The 16,021-nt window shown below is 43.0% G+C and overlaps 4 long non-coding RNA genes across 5 annotated transcripts in view; 2 read left to right on the forward strand and 2 right to left on the reverse strand.

The window, feature by feature from the left end:
• LOC306826494 overlaps positions 1–16,021 on the reverse strand; it is a 38,094-nt gene that overhangs the window by 7,180 nt on the left and 14,893 nt on the right. The gene's annotated exons all lie outside the window — the stretch shown is intronic.
• The window catches only part of LOC306826490, a 207,053-nt gene continuing 195,329 nt past the window's right edge, over positions 4,298–16,021 (forward strand). The window contains exons 1-2 of the long non-coding RNA XR_013779435.1: positions 4,298–5,033; positions 6,056–6,153. This is a non-coding gene — a long non-coding RNA (uncharacterized lncRNA). The remainder of the gene's footprint in view (positions 5,034–6,055; positions 6,154–16,021) is intronic.
• On the reverse strand, positions 7,469–7,942 carry LOC306827063. Its single transcript, XR_013779568.1, has 2 exons — positions 7,782–7,942; positions 7,469–7,617 (listed from the first exon to the last, which is right to left on the reverse strand). It is a non-coding gene; the product is annotated as an uncharacterized lncRNA (long non-coding RNA).
• Positions 12,943–15,473, forward strand: LOC306826478. 2 transcript variants are annotated; one of them, XR_013779419.1, is made up of 2 exons: positions 12,943–13,479; positions 14,165–15,473. It is a non-coding gene; the product is annotated as an uncharacterized lncRNA (long non-coding RNA). The 2 variants fall into 2 exon arrangements; XR_013779420.1 differs by lacking the exon at positions 12,943–13,479 and adding an exon at positions 13,498–13,602.

Here is a 16,021-nt window from a genome sequence, read left to right on the forward strand (position 1 = left end):
TGCCATGCAGCCGAAATACGTGGACTGTCATTAAGTCCGCGGTCTCAGCAGCAGAGGGCAATTTAGGCAACGCGACGAAATGAGCAGCCTTAGAAAAGCGATCTACAATCGTCATTACAACAGTGTTACCTCCCGAGTCAGGAAGACCCGTGACAAAATCCAATGCTATGTGCGACCAGGGACGTCCAGGCACACGAAGAGGATGCAGCAGCCCCGCTGGTGGCCGATGAGACGCCTTGCCCCTCGCACATACCGAACACGCCAACACGAACTCCTTAACGTCCACACCCATCGTAGGCCACCAGAAATGTCTTTTGATGAAGTCTGTTGTGCGAGCCACTCCGGGGTGGCACACCAGTTTTGAAGAATGTCCCCACTGGAGAACCTGGGAACGCACATGGTTAGGCACAAATAAACAATTAGCCGGACCTCCACCAGGATCCGGATGATCCCTCTGAGCTTCCCTCACGAGAGACTCCACCTCCCACGTAACTGAAGCTACCAAGCATGAAGGAGGTAAAATAGTGTCTGGAGCACTAGGAGTCTCACTTTCCTTGTGAAACTTTCTAGAAAGTGCGTCTGGCTTTATATTTTTATTTCCTGGTCGGTAAGTCACTGTAAAATTTAACCTGGTGAAGAACAACGCCCACCGGGCCTGCCTAGAATTCAGTCTCTTGGCAGTCTGGATATACGAAAGGTTCTTATGGTCAGACCAGACCACAAATGGCATCTCCGCTCCCTCCAGCCAATGCCGCCACTCCTCCAATGCCAATTTCACAGCCAGCAATTCCTTGTTGCCGACGTCATAGTTTCTCTCGGCTGGAGAGAGCTTACGGGAGTAGAATGCACAGGGATGCATCTTATTGTCATTAGAACCTCTCTGAGAAAGAACAGCTCCTACCCCAAAATCCGATGCATCCACCTCAACAATGAATTGTTTAGTGGGATCCGGCTGCACCAGGATAGGTGCCGACGAGAACCTCTCCTTGAGGTCCACAAACGCTTTCTCCGCCGCTGGTGACCAGGAAAAAGGTACAATGAGCGAAGTCAATCTTGTAAGAGGTGCAACCACCTGACTATAGTTACGGATAAACCGGCGGTAGAAATTGGCGAAGCCCAGGAATCTCTGCAGTTGTTTTCTGGTAGTTGGTGTTTCCCACTGCAGCACGGCTTCCACTTTCGCCGGGTCCGTCCTAACTTGTCCGCCCTCCAAGATGTAGCCTAGGAAAGAGACTGACTCGGCATGAAACACACACTTCTCAGCCTTTACGAAGAGTCTATTCACTAACAGTCTTTTGAGCACTTTCTGAACCACGATGACATGCTCATCCAAGTCTTTGGAAAAAATCAAGATATCATCCAGATACACAAACACGGAGTGGTTGAGAAAATCCCGGAGAATGTCATTGATCAAAGCCTGGAAAATGGCTGGGGCATTGGTTAGACCAAACGGCATAACTAAGTACTCGAAATGACCCAGATGTGTGTTGAACGCCGTCTTCCACTCGTCCCCCTCCCGAATGCGTACAAGATGGTAAGCGTTCCTAAGATCCAACTTAGTAAACACCGTTGCTCCGTGTAGCGGCTCGAATGCTGAGCTGATGAGAGTTAGTGGGTACTTGTTTTTAACTGTAATATTGTTCAAACCCCTAAAATCAATGCATGGTCGTAGAGATTTGTCTTTCTTCTCAACGAAAAAAAATCCGGCACCGAGTGGCGAGGACGATTGCCGAATAATACCTGAATTCAATGACTCTGTGATATATTTTTCCATAGAGATTTTCTCGGGACCAGACAAGTTATACAAACGACTAGACGGTAGGGGGGCACCCGGAAGCAGATCGATGGAGCAGTCGTAGGGTCTGTGCGGAGGTAAAGATAATGCTTTTTCTTTACTAAAAACTTCACTGAGGTTGTGGTAAACTGGAGGTACTGCAGCTAGATCCGCGGACGACACCGAGGAAACACGAGGAGCTAATTGACAGGTAGGATTAGCCGCAGTCAGACAGTGAGCGTGACAGAAATTACTCCACCCAGTGATCCGACCCATAGACCAATCGATCGCTGGGTTATGGCGTTGAAGCCAAGGTAGACCGAGAACTAACGGAGCGTGAGATGATGGCATGATGTTGAAAGTTATCTCCTCCCTGTGGTTCCCCGCAACAGTCAGCAATAACGGAGACGTCTCAGACTCAATGCGGGCTATGATCTGACCACTTAAAGCATCCACTTTGAGAGGTGTCGAAATGGGCTGGCTCGCAATCTCAGCTTGGTTAACTAATTCAACATCAATGAAATTAGAGTCAGCTCCGGAATCTACCAACGCCAGGATAGTAAAGGGTCTTCCTTTAACAAGGAAACTAGCCTCCACGTTGAGGCGTTTCTGAGGGGAATTTATTACTTCAGCCCTGCTCACCAGCACCCCTGCCGTCACTGGTGAGCATGACCGTTTAACCGCACCGGACAATGAACCAGCTGATGCCCCGCCTCCCCGCAGTAAATGCAAAGCCTAAGGGCAAAACGTCTATTCCTCTCCGCCGGAGACAAACGATTTCGTCCCAACTGCATGGGCTCCTCATTCTGAACTGCGGTTTTAGGCCTGACAGCTAAAGGATCTGACGGTGGACTTTGCAAAAAAGATGAAACAGCAAACTCTCTCTGGTCTGCACCTCGCGACACATCCCTGCCTCGCTCCCGTTGCCTCTCCCGGAAACGATTGTCGAGGCGGATAGCCATGGTGATAAGTTCTTGAAGCGTGTTAACTTCATGACGCCCCACTAACCCGTCTTTCACTGTCTCACTCAACCCTTTAAGAAATATTCCCTGCAGCGCCTGATCGTCCCACCCCAACTCAATAGCTAACGTTTGGAACTCAATGGAGTACTCAGCCACACTGAGTCCTCCCTGTCGTAAACTAAGTAATCGGTTGCCGGAATCCTTGTTAGCTACAGGGTGGTCGAACACAGAAGTCATTATGTCCGAAAATACTTTGAATTGAACATTGTCATTAACTGGATTGTTCCAAAACGCTGTTCCCCATGTCCGTGCTCTACCCGAGAGCAACCCCAAAACATAAGCTATCTTAGCTCTGTCAGCGGCATAAGTGAGTGGTTGCGTTTCGAACACGAGAGTGCACTGAAATAAAAATGACTTACAGTCTCCGAGTTTACCACAAAATCTTTCGGGTGCCGGGACAAAGGGCTCACGAGGTTGAGTGGAGCTGGGGATAGTAATCACAGGGTTAGTAGGAACAACCGAAGCTGCTTGGGCAGTGAGCAGCTGATTCTCCACGCGATTCAGACTGACGGAAATGACGTGGAGTGATTCAGTTAAGCCCCGGAGAGTCTGATCATGATGACCGATCATAATTCCCTGCGATGCTAATGCGTGACGCAACAAACTACTTTCAGTCTCTGACTCGGCTGGTTCCATGTTTTGGCCAGGTTATTCTGTTACAATCAGAATAATTGTGGAACCAAAAGCACAAGACAAGAAACTGAAAATATACCAAAATAACAATTTATTAGAAACACGAGTGATAATAATGCAAGTAATAAGTGACTCTAAAGTGTAGCATGAATCTAACGTGACAATAAATAATGTGAACAAGTAATTAACGTGACACTAAATGTGATACAATAATATAAGTGACTCTAGATGTACAATGAAACGCGTGTAAGCCAGATGAGGACGAAGACAGACGACGAGGAACACGGGGTGAGGACGACAGGACTGGGAACAAACTGAGAAGGAGAGAGAGAACACGAAGGGGTCAAAAACACGACAGGGAATCACAAGATATATCACAGAGAATTGAATAATTTCGAGAAACACGGAGAGTACCAACCACTGGGGATGAACAATAACCTGGCGCTGGCTTCCTGGCAGAAGCCAGCTTAAATACCCAGATGACGAGATGAACCACACCTGTGGTCCACACCTGAAAACACTTAATTGAATGATTAGTAGACACAGAGGGAGTGACAGACAGGAAAACAAACAGACACACGTGGGAGGAGAACAAACAGACCCAAAACATGACAGAAACTTTAATTTGTAATATCTCAGCTTCTGAATAAGTTGGAATGTTGATTTTAATTGCTAAACCCACATTTTCAGGGTCAGAGAATCCAATGACGCTAGTTAAAAAGTTTCCCAAAGTTAAAATTTATCTTTTATTATCTGCCAAATATAAGTTTTAAAAAATCATATTGATTATTGAGTGTTTTACATTAAAATCAGTTTCTTCTCTTCCAGTTTCGTATGTTTTAGGGCTCATCCTGCACTCAGGAGTATTTACTAGATTTGCACCCAGTAAAAATGCTTACTTAGATTTTTATATCACACTGTGACTCTGAATTCACAGCCCCTGTAAGCTAGTAGGCATGTGCAAGACCGACCACAGTGAACATCCTGTTTCAAACTCGTGTTTATAGTATAATGAGCCTTTATTTTGAAAACAACCGAAAGCGCGTTATAATTACTGCACACTTGAACTTAACATCGCCCCTCCCCCACAACGGTTACCTGCTGCATGTTTGACAGGTTGAATTGACATTCGGCTGCAACTTGTCTCAGTGAGAGGTTTCTACCTGCCATGTGGTTCCTTCCTTTTTATTCACTGGATATTTATGAGCAGTGGAAACTTATTTGAACTTAGCAACTGTGGACATTTTTGGCTGCTAGCTTGCGGACGTTTTCGGCTGCTAGCTTGCGGACGTTTTCGGCTGCTAGCTTGCGGACGTTTTCGGCTGCTAGCTTGCGGACGTTTTCGGCTGCTAGCTCGCGGACTTTTCGGTTGCAACTTGCGGACATTTTCGGCTGTTGGCAGAGGACAGTTTTTCGTGTGGCAGTTCGCCACTTTTTCACTGGAGAGGCTGTTTTTAAGCTGTGGACAACTGTTTCAACCAGTTCAACGGACATTTTTTTTATTGTTCATTCTTTCGGCGGACACCGCCCCACTTTGAACCCGCGCCCCAGCAATGAAAGGAGGGTGGACGGGACAAACGCTGCGCTAAGGTCCTCTGAATTTGGTGAGTAATTATTGTATGTCACTTGCATGCCTCGTTTTTGTAGCAGACGTTACTGTCATAACATTTTCTCTCTAAATTTGCTTTGTTTAACTGTTGAGGGTAATCAGGAGAGATGCTTTTGGAGGTGCAAGCCTGACATCAGTCAGATAATACATCGATGGCCCGCTCTTTTCACAGAAATCCAGGTTTGTATGACTGTTTGTATTTACAAAAAAAAATTGTGGACTTGTTTATTCTTAATGTAATGTTGAGTTAAATGAGTAAAAAATGACTTAATTAATTCCTTACACAGCTCGTGGCTGCCTTACTGTCTGATTTTAGAAGATGCATTATTCTTAGCAGCATTTTTATGCTTGCACTGCTCCTGTAACCTTTGTATCATGTGTTTAAACTTTTTAGACTTTATATCATATTTATCAAGGTGCAGTTACAGAGGCACTGAGACATTTTTTAAAATCAGACAGCAAAGTATGCACAAGATGTATACATAAAATTCCCAGTTGTTTCACCGCTGATAATTATTTTAGGCCTCCAGAATTGTATTTGATACTTGTCCAGATCATATACATGGGAAAATTCAATGTGAATCTGGAAAATTTGTATAACCATCTGGGAGTGTTTTTAACAGTGTGTGACCCAAATCTTGTAATGTGTAGTGGTTATATGACTGGACTTATACGTGGTTTGCTATGTTTTATTTTTCAGGTGTTTCACGAGTTCAGCAGAGTGGTAGGGAAAAATCTTAGAGAGGACTTCTTTGAAGCTCTTGACCGTGTTTCCCCAAGCCTGATAAGCCTCTTCAAGAAGAAGAGAGGCCTGTCCAATGGTCTCTGGAGGAGAGAGTCCCAGGTGTGGGACAGCATGAATGCTCCCTCGTCCCAGTTGATGGTGGTTTTTCCCCGCTAGCTGGGCTACTGGGACGAGGGAGCATTCATGCTGTCCCACACCTGGGACTCTCTCCTCTAGGGACCATTGGACAGCGGGGGGCGCGGCCAGCCTGATAGACCTGTGAGATCCGTCAGGTTGACCACTCCTAGGAAGAACAACATATATGGATACGTCACAGCGATCAGCTGACGCCTCTGAGAAAGACTGCAGATGACGGTCGAAACATGTCAAAGTAAAAAAACATCTACTATTACTCGTCTGAAAAGTACAGTTTTATTTGTTTTTCCCAAGTACAGTTTTAAGAACATAAATGTTATTGGGTGGGGGTAGCTTTTCTTTATCTTTTCCCTGGTACCTTTTTTGTCATCTCTTTATTCTTCTCCTTTCCTTTCCGCTCTTCTTTCCTGTCTTTTTTTTTCTGTACATTCTTAAGTGTCCTCCTTTTTCTTGAATCTCCTGTATCTTAACCTGTGCTTTGCTCCTCTCCTTTTTTGCTTCATATCTTCTCTTCTGTTCTTCTCATCTGTCTATCTTCTTCCTCCTTCATTTCCCTTCATATTGTGTCCTCTTGTCTGCCTAGCCAGGAAATTTCAAATAATGTTCTAAAAATTGTGGTGAAAGTTCTGGCATTTAATTGACAAATACATGTAAATATCTTCAGCTAACTTGTGTTCTTTTGAGTACATTTTAGACTACTGAGCCCACTGAGACCAGATGCATATGTGTTCGGGGCCTGCCAGTTATCTTGGGGGATCCCTCAGACTTCTTCAGGACCAACACAGTAAGTAACTTAATTTTAAATTGTATACAATATGGTTTGCTGGCTTTGTAGCTAGGGACATTCCCAGTCATGCTGAAAAGATTGGGAGGGGAGGATAATTACTTAAAGAGCATATTGCAGGTTAAAGACAAAACTTAACTAATCATAGGAAAATACGTTAACAATACTGTTTTTAAAGAAATTCTGAAATTAATAACCCACAGGGTCTCCTGGAGACGTTTTAGTACGTGTTCGCACGTCTTTGCTTTTTACTTCCGCATTCGGCTGTGACGTAACATGAGGGAGTCCCGCTGAATCCCCGTCTGTTTAACATAGAAAATCATGGATCCGAGTGTCACTCCAGTCAATAAATAGGAAGAAAATATGCATTCCTTTACATATAATGGTCCACTGGCTTATTATTCTGAACCTATTAGATGTGATAGAGAGCAGAAACAGGCAGGATTAGAGGAATAACGGCCTCAGGAGAGAAGAGAGACCCGGAGCAGGCGTCCTGCTGAGTGACAGGTGTCAGCTCGTCATATATGGGCTCGTGCTTTGTTCACATCAGCATATATAAAGTTTGTAATCACATTCAATCAATTAAAAAACTATTTGTAGAAGGTGCAAGTGCCAATCATTCACCTTTACATTGTATGGGAGTTGCTTGTAAAAACGGCAAATCTGTACAACGTATTACGGTGCCGCGCTGTGCGCGCGCGCGCGCGAGAGAGCGAGAGAGAGAGACAGACAGACAGACAGACATAGAACCCGATTACACGGCCTGTGCAAATGCAGCACCATGTCTTTATTGTTTATTCCTCATGCAGCCCAGTGCTCACGTTGTTATAGAAAATACAGTGTATGCTGCAGGATTCTCCTGACGTGAGTTCACAGCGCACGTAATCCACACAAACATGCACAACAGCGCACACACTCCAGTTTAATGCGTGCACATATATTAGGCTACTACAAAAACTTTAAAGTTTTAATGGAATAGAGGACCGACGTAAAGCTTGTGTTTCTGTTTGTTTCCAAACCGCGCGTTCCGTCTTTCCCCACTGCGCACACACAAACACACACACACACACACACACCACAGTTTAATGCGTGCACATATATTAGGCTACTACAAAAAGTTTAAAGTTTTAATGGGATAAAGGACCGACAGAAGTAAAGGTTGTGTTTCGTTTCGTTTCCAAACTGCGCGTTCCGTCTTTCCCCACTGCGCACACACACACACACACACACACACACACACACACACACACACACACACACACGCGCTCTCTTGTAACAGAGTTGGATTTATAATAAATAGTATTACTACATATATTAAAACAGACTGTCCGGTGTCTATTACGCTCACACTAGAGAATATAACAGAGGATTCCAGCAGATCAAATCATTAAACGCTTTCTGTCTGCGTATATAATATTTGATGTTAAACAGCCAGAGATTTAAATCATTAATAAGGAAACGCTTTTGTGTCTGATGCCGAAATATTCAATGTGTCTGTTCGATCGTTTCTGAGGTTGTGGGAATAATTCACCAAAAAACACTTTGAATAATCAAGCCACTTACACTGTGCACCTGAATGTGCGCAGCGCAAATTACAAACTATTGCAGGGAGGCATCCTGTCTGTTCTCACTCACTATGACAAACTTGAAGAAGCACAAAACACTGACTTAAAAAAATAAAGAAAACAAATCTCAAAGAAAGGCGTGAAAAGTACCTCTTTTAAACTTCCTTCTATTTCATATAGACCTATACTGTATGTTCTTTTTAAACATAATAAATGTCAGGAAAAAAAGCCTTTCTACTCTTTGTGACTCTTTGATTCCTTATAAAACACATTAGAAATAGGACAGGGGTTGCATATTAGCCAAATAGAAAAACACGTGTGCATGGGATCTTCATTGTATTTTACACACTCATTGCATGCGTCCCATTTAAATGAATGAATACAAAACACTGTAGGGGGAAGTGGACTCATTTGTGCACAACTCAGTGACTCATGTTTACCTTGCCTGTGGTACAAACTTAATCTGTGACACAAACGTCACATTATAAGGCTGTTGTCGTGTTCTCATACAAAACTTACAAGCTGTTTAATAAATAGAGGTCTGTGCTCTCAGAGAAGGACCTCAACATATAATTTAGTGGACTCCTTCTGTCAGCAACGACTCACCTAAATGTTGGTCCTTTCCACTAAAATGTATTTGCCTGAAGTGATCTGTGTGCTCCAGTTCTTTCTTTGGATCCTGTCTGAGAGAAGGTGTCCACTAAATTATCATTTTAGATGATGGTTTGTTGATGAACTAGATTTTAACATCATGCATCAAGGATCGATCTTCATTTGTATAGCACCAAATTAATTTCAAGTGTTATCCAGCCAGCCTCAAACAGACTAACATGAATGACATGTTACACCTCAACAAATAAACAGACAGTTTCACAGTCTTTAACAAAGACAGCAAAACATTAAAGTTTACTCAGATCAAACAATCAATCTTTATTTGTGTGGCATCAATTGAACTAAGAAACTTTACAATGAAAATAGAGCAGGTAAAACACATTGTTCTGTGTTATATCATTTATAAAGACTCAACATTATGATCCAACACGACCAAAGCACAAAGTCAGCAAAGTTACAGTGGCAAAAAAAAGTCCTTTACGAAGCAGAAACCGAGCAAAACTGGACTCACGACGAACAGCCTTCTGCTGAACTGTATTTATTTATTATATTTACATAAAATAGGGACAGTTCAATGAACATAAACATGAAATATGTCCGATTGCAGCCGGAGGCTTCATTTCCACCTGTACAGTCCCTGTGCTGGTTCATACATGTACAAACTGTGCATTAGCTGATAGAGACACGTACTGTTTATACAAGCACAACAAGTCGCTGGTTTGTGATGTTGCTCAAAACATACCAGGATGAAGTGACCTTCAAAGTTAAAGTGCTGCTAGGGGAGTGTGGGAGTATTAAAGTACCAGAGTACGTAACATGATGATGAGATACTGTAACTTTCACATCAGCACAAACTGAAACACCAGCACAGCCCTATTATCTAATGTTGTCTGTACTTCCCTTCCTACCCAGCTGCCTAACCTTTGCCGGGTATCCCTGAACATTCAGACTCTTCTACCCTTTTTACAGACATGCATATCAGCATATTATTACACTGGGGGTTAGCACACACAGATGAGTGTGTAGCATTAAACTGGGGGTTGGACGGTAGAATAGAGGGAGATCAACGCTCAGAGAAACAACAACATCAACAACCATCAGTCAAACCTTTTCATAGCTGCAAGGTCGGTTAGAGAGAACACTTTGGCTTTAACAAGTTTTCTTTTAACCATGCTTTTCATATAAAAACTCTTTTTCTGCTGTTCAGCCTGCCCCAGTTCATAAAAACACAAAAACAAAAACCCTGCCTCCTTGAGCAGTCTTAAAATCACAATATTTAAACTATCACCCGATTGCTTCACCTTTCAGCCTCTACAAACAGGCTCATTCCAGTAAGACGGTTTCATATGTGTCTCCATGAGCTCACAGATTCTTAGATTCACAGTCTTAAGATTGACCCTTTTGTTTCTCATGGTCAATAAGACGATGATCTCTGACCTCTTCAGCACAGAGTGTGATCGGTTTGAGTGTCTGTCATGTTTGCTGTATTTGTTTCAGTGTGCTTTTTGTTTGTATCATGACATCATCATGAGACCTCACTCATTTTTAGGACTTCAGCTAATGTTTGACATTTTCAAGTGGACAGTGAGTTGAAGTGTCGTTAAAAACTGTTCTCCTGAAAAAATGGAAACAGTGAACCAACATATCCAGCTAAAACTGATGGTGTGACTGTAACAAGAGGAAGTGTTCACTTCCTTTCTCTCCTGTCTCCCTGCAGCCGGCCGGCCCTGCAGTGACTCGCAGCTCTCGATGGCTGGTGGCCAGAGCTGACTGGGACAGCTTCCAGCCTCAGACGCTCTGTGATTAACCCAGGAGCGGTCAAACTCCGCAGGAAGCCCTCCACAACCAGCCGCTGCTATTTATCCACTTTCCAATGAAGCCAATTACTTTTAGAGCAGGCCTCGGCGCCGACACTATATGTGTTGTTCCTGCAGACCAATAGAGTATGAGTGTGAAAGGAGAGGCAGACGTGAAGTAGGAAACCCTCCTGAGCTGCTTCAACAGGCTGTAAAATATACCTACAGTCAGTTTCCATGGAGAGAGCGAGAGGGGGGAGAGAGAGAGAGAGAGAGAGAGGCTTTCTTGACTAACTATGCTTTTTAAGAATGACACACTGATTATTTGTATCTTCTGATAATAAAGCAGTATTTTGCATTTTCTGTTTGTTGCCAATAGAAAATAAAAAGAAGACTTCATTCCAGTTTTAAAACCCTTATTATTATTATTTCAATCATAATAATTTAAGTGACAGAGTATGAGCAGAAACCAATCAAGGGTAATGGACTAAAGGGAGGAACAGCAAGGCTGCTGTAACGTCGGTCCGGGCGTTGTAATGACAAGATGTTTTTTTTTTGTAATCAGTTTTAATAAGTGCTCAATGTCGGCCGTGATCACGCTACTAACAAAGCAGAGATAAGAACACCTTGTGGTAACACTTACAAACACTCATCTAACTTTCTCCGGTTCTCTCTCACAGCAGCGTCACACACTCTGCTCTGCCCGTCCCTATGCATACATAGTAGGTATTAAGAACACTTCTGAACAAACATTAACTATTGCATTTGTTTGAAACATGAACAGTTACAGTACAAAATGAGGTGCAGAAGAAAAAGTTTAAATATTACAATGAAACTTACATTAAGGGGATAGTAACCCAGACTTCAGGTAAGTCTTAACACCTCAAGTGCAGGACCAGCAGGAAAACAGACTACAATATTGGCCTAAGAGACAAAAATGGGTTCTATAAAATATGTCTGTATCTCCACAGTGATATGATACTATTTAAGACAGATCTTAACAAACCACACACCTGTACACATGACAGAGAGAACAGTTTAAAAACGAATTAAACTCTGTTACTTCAAATTACAAAATGACTTAAAACCAGCTTGAACTAATCATTTGAATGCATAACCTGCCTCACAGCAAGGAAGTGGCAACAAACAGGCAGACAAGGTGGCCATGTTGCCACAGGTGGTTGATCTAATTAGGGGGCGGGACCATAGGAGGTTGCATTAAAGTCCAACAAGGAAAAACAAAGACTATAACCACTGCTCTCAATACAAAAATGCGCCTTAACCTTTGTAGTTGGTTGTTGTGGAATTTTTTGTTTGATACAAGTTATGTGAAGGATTACAACAACAGATTGCTTTTATGGAGGATTGAAGTAATTGTAATGATAGGCCAATAGTTCTTTTTCCAACTAGATCTTTAGGAGAAGGTCAACTTGGCGTGCATTCCCAGTAAAATAACATTAAAAAGGGTTTAATACACTGACACACCAACACATCATCATCAAAACATCAAACATACAGCACAAATAATAATAATAATAATAATAATAATAATGATAATAAAGTAGCTACTTTAACAACCACATTTTATCAAAATAGGATATAAATAAAGTAACCTTGTTTTATCTGAAGTTTTCAAAATACTATGAAACATTGAGTTTCGTTCATCTGATAAAGAACAATTACATAGTTATTTCTTTGACTTACTTGATCTTGGACAGCATGTCAGGTTTTATATTTCCTGTTGTTCCTAAATGCAACATACAAACATTTTGAAATGCGCATGCGCGACGAAACGTTTATAAACAGCCATTTTGAATCAGACCTTCTATGCCGCCGGAAGCTGTCCCCTGCAGGTAAGGTCCAGCTGCACATTTATGATCCCAGAAGTTTAAAAAGTAGAATTTAGACGTTTTAATGAGAAGAACAATAAGTATCAGGTTGGCCTTTCTTTGATGAATAATACCACCTCAGAACACGTGAATTAAAAAGTGCACTTTTTCTGCTCCAACTTTGTCTCTCCACCCCCTCGGGTTTCACTCACTCTTCACTCACTGAAGTATATTTTGGTTGTGTTTTTTGTGTTTGCTTGGGATGTGTATCGCTCTGTTGTCTGCATTCACTGTTTTTATTTGTGTTTATTAGTTTTGTCTGCATGTGTAGGAGTATATATCAACTGCAGCTGTTCATACTTGATCTCTAACAATGACGTGTTGCTTTTGTCCTGTGTTGCAGAGCTTCCTGTCCAGCACCGCCTGCAGCATGCTACCAACCCCCAGGGTCCGACGCAGATGGAGCCAGAGGGATGATTCACTGTGTGCAGCTTTGTGGGGTGCGGGAACCCTGACACATGGTGGTCATGGCGAGGAGCTGGTTTCACTTGCTAGCATCTTCGGGAGGAGGTGCTTTGCTTGGTCAATTGCGGCTGTTGGTGTGAGCTTCCTCCAGGACAGGAGGGGAAGGCTAGCGTTCTGACGGATGGAGGGAGCGAGGGCATCCATGATGTTGTGGAGTAGGAGGGAGGCCTGCTCTGCAGCGGACTGGAGGCCCTCTTCTGTTTCCTCTGTCTTGAAGGACAATGGCATCCCCAATAGTCCTCTCACATCAGCGGTTGTGAGCTGATCGAGTAGGCAGTCTCTCTCCTGATGGTGTCGGCCTGTGTTACTAGCAACTTGTCACCATCTGACGGGGGTGTCTGTCAAGGGGGCCTAATCTCTGCAGAGCTTGCACAGTGGATCCGGAGGATGGCTTTGTAGGACTACTGGAGCACAAGGGGAGTATCTTCAGGATGCCTGTTTTCCACCAATGTAATGTGTAGTGTTAATGTTGTGTACAGACATTAAGGCACGCTGTTGTTTCAGGGTTTTGCTGACTACTCGCCGAAGCTGACGTGGATGCCGTACGGGCCACTGACCAGCCGTGCTGTGATGGTAAGACTGGTGTTATTTCCAGAGTTAAATGTCCTCCACACAGAAGTTACAAAAACACCATAAAATTGAAACTGGTCAAAGGAGTGAGCCGTTTATTTATTTCATGCACTTAAAACAAAAAATGAAGAAAAAAAAAAAGGGACTGTATGATTAAGTTAATACAAAAAAAAAAAAGATGTCTTTTGAAAGAAATGTGCTGGAGAAGTAAATCAAACCCAGAGGGGCTCATTGAGTGGTAACACAGAAACGAGTTATTAAACTAGTCCAATATAATATAGCTAACCAGAAAACCTGCTCAAAATGTAAAAGAAAATGCAGCAAGAGAGTAAATATTAAGGAAGAGGACAACATAAGCATTTAACAAATGTTTATGATGGACTATTACTTAATTGGCCACGCAGGAAATGCAGTTTTTTTTATAAACGAGTTGATGCTGGTTCTGATGTAGCTGGGTAAATTATTCCAACAATCAGCTCCTCTGTATCTGATGGACAATTGTGGAAAGTGTTGTGGGGAATGCAGGATTTTTACTTGATCACTAATGATGTGTTGCTTTTTCCAGGGAATCCTGGAAGCAGTCTCTCCCTGGGTGTCTCTGGGTGTCCGGGTGTCTCTGGGTGTCCGGGTGTCTCTGGGTTTCTCTTGCAGGTCTCGTGGGCTTCTTCCGTGTCCGGCGTGAACGTCTTCTTTGGGATGAAAGGACTGTGAAGAAGTCTTGAGAGCTTCCTGTTGAGGTCAGGAGTGTTCTACCGGGTGCTGCGACTTCCTCTTGGCGAGCGTTGGCTTGTCCGTGGTACTCTCGGGTTTCTCTCTTGTGTTGGGTGGAGTGTCCCGTTTCCTCTTATTGGTGGGTGTTGTGACTTGAAGGAGCCTGGTTTCCCAAAGAGCTGGACTGAGTGTAGGGACGTCTGTACGCTTCTTCCATTCTCAGCGGGCTTCCGGGTTTCCCGACAGAAGCTTCATCTGTCCTTAAGTAGGGAATGCAGACGTCCTATGAGATGTTCCATCTGATACAGGGGGGGTCTATGAGTAGCATTGGCACTTTGGCGCTCCCAAAGGATGTTCAGGCATTCCTTTGGACACTCCCTTCCTTGACAGTTAGTTGCCAGGATTATTCGCAGTTCATGATTCCCAGAGGAGAAACCCAGGATCCTGAGGACAGCCTTCGAACATTGACTGTTTATAGGGACGCTGGATTCCCCCTATAACATGACTGCATTGTGTTTCTGTCATGTGTTCTGTAATTGTATTGTTTATTTATTGTTTGGGTTTTTGAATGTTCTGTCAAATGTTTTCATTATTGTATTGTTGTGTAATGTTTGTATTTTTGCTGTGTTTAGATGGGTTAGCCTTGATGCATCAGGTAGTCCCCTTAGTTTAGAGTAAATAATGATGTGGACCCTATAGTAGGATGTTTTAGCTCTGTAGTAGACAGAGGAAAGATTCCCGCTTCACGGAATCGTCCACTTTAAGTCCAACACAGTCGAGGTGAATGGCTGCTCACCATGAGGAAGGTTTCACTCAAGTTTTTCTGCCTGTTAAAAGGCAGTTTTTTCTTGCCATTAACAGTTGATGCCAAGAGATGGCTCATGGTGGGTTCATGTTGGCTCTCTATACATAGAAAAGAGTACAGGCTAAACCTGCTCTTTTTGGCATCATTGATAGTAAACCGATTAATCTGTGTCTCCACAGGGGAAGGTGAAATCGGTGAAGCAGCATTTTGAGAAGGAGGACCAGCTGAAGTGGTGAGCGATGGGAGCTGTCGTGGCGCTGCTGATGGTTCCAGAGGCCGAGCCAATGATGTCACAGTTCCCGTCCCAGTTTCTTTCTGACCAGGAGCTGGCGGCCATCTTTGACTCCATCCAGCAGAACGACAACATGGATTCAATGTTTTACGGTAAGACACTTATCAAGCAAAGATAACTTCGTTCATAATATGACATGTACATTGGCTTATGACTGTTCTAATATACTGTATATGGCAAATATCAAGGCCACTTTGATGGTAAAAATAATGCAAGCAAGGTACAACAGCTTTGCATGAGGTTGGTTGAGATGTTGCAAAAACATTTTACCAAAGGGAAAGAGTGCACAGAAAAGTGTCATGCGTTTCTGACTAAAGGTAAGTAACGATTGTACAGAGAAGGTGCAAATACTATGCACACAAGTTTAAAAAGTTCAGTGCTGTTGTGTTCAGTATATATCTATTTACAACTTGTCTTTTTCTTGTATGTTTTGTATCACTGTATGTAGTGCTTTTTCCTGTTTTTGCTACCTGCTTCTGGAACCTTCTAAAGGGATTAATAAAGTTGTTGTTCTATTATCTGCCATGCATCACTGTATTGTTTAGTATCTGCCTGCTTACTGTATTTTTATTTTTTTTAAATCTGTTCACTACTGCAGATGTCTGTTTAATCCG

The sequence above is a fragment of the Symphodus melops genome (assembly GCF_947650265.1).
Source record: "Symphodus melops genome assembly, chromosome: 7".
Classification (NCBI taxonomy): Eukaryota; Metazoa; Chordata; class Actinopteri; order Labriformes; family Labridae; genus Symphodus; species Symphodus melops.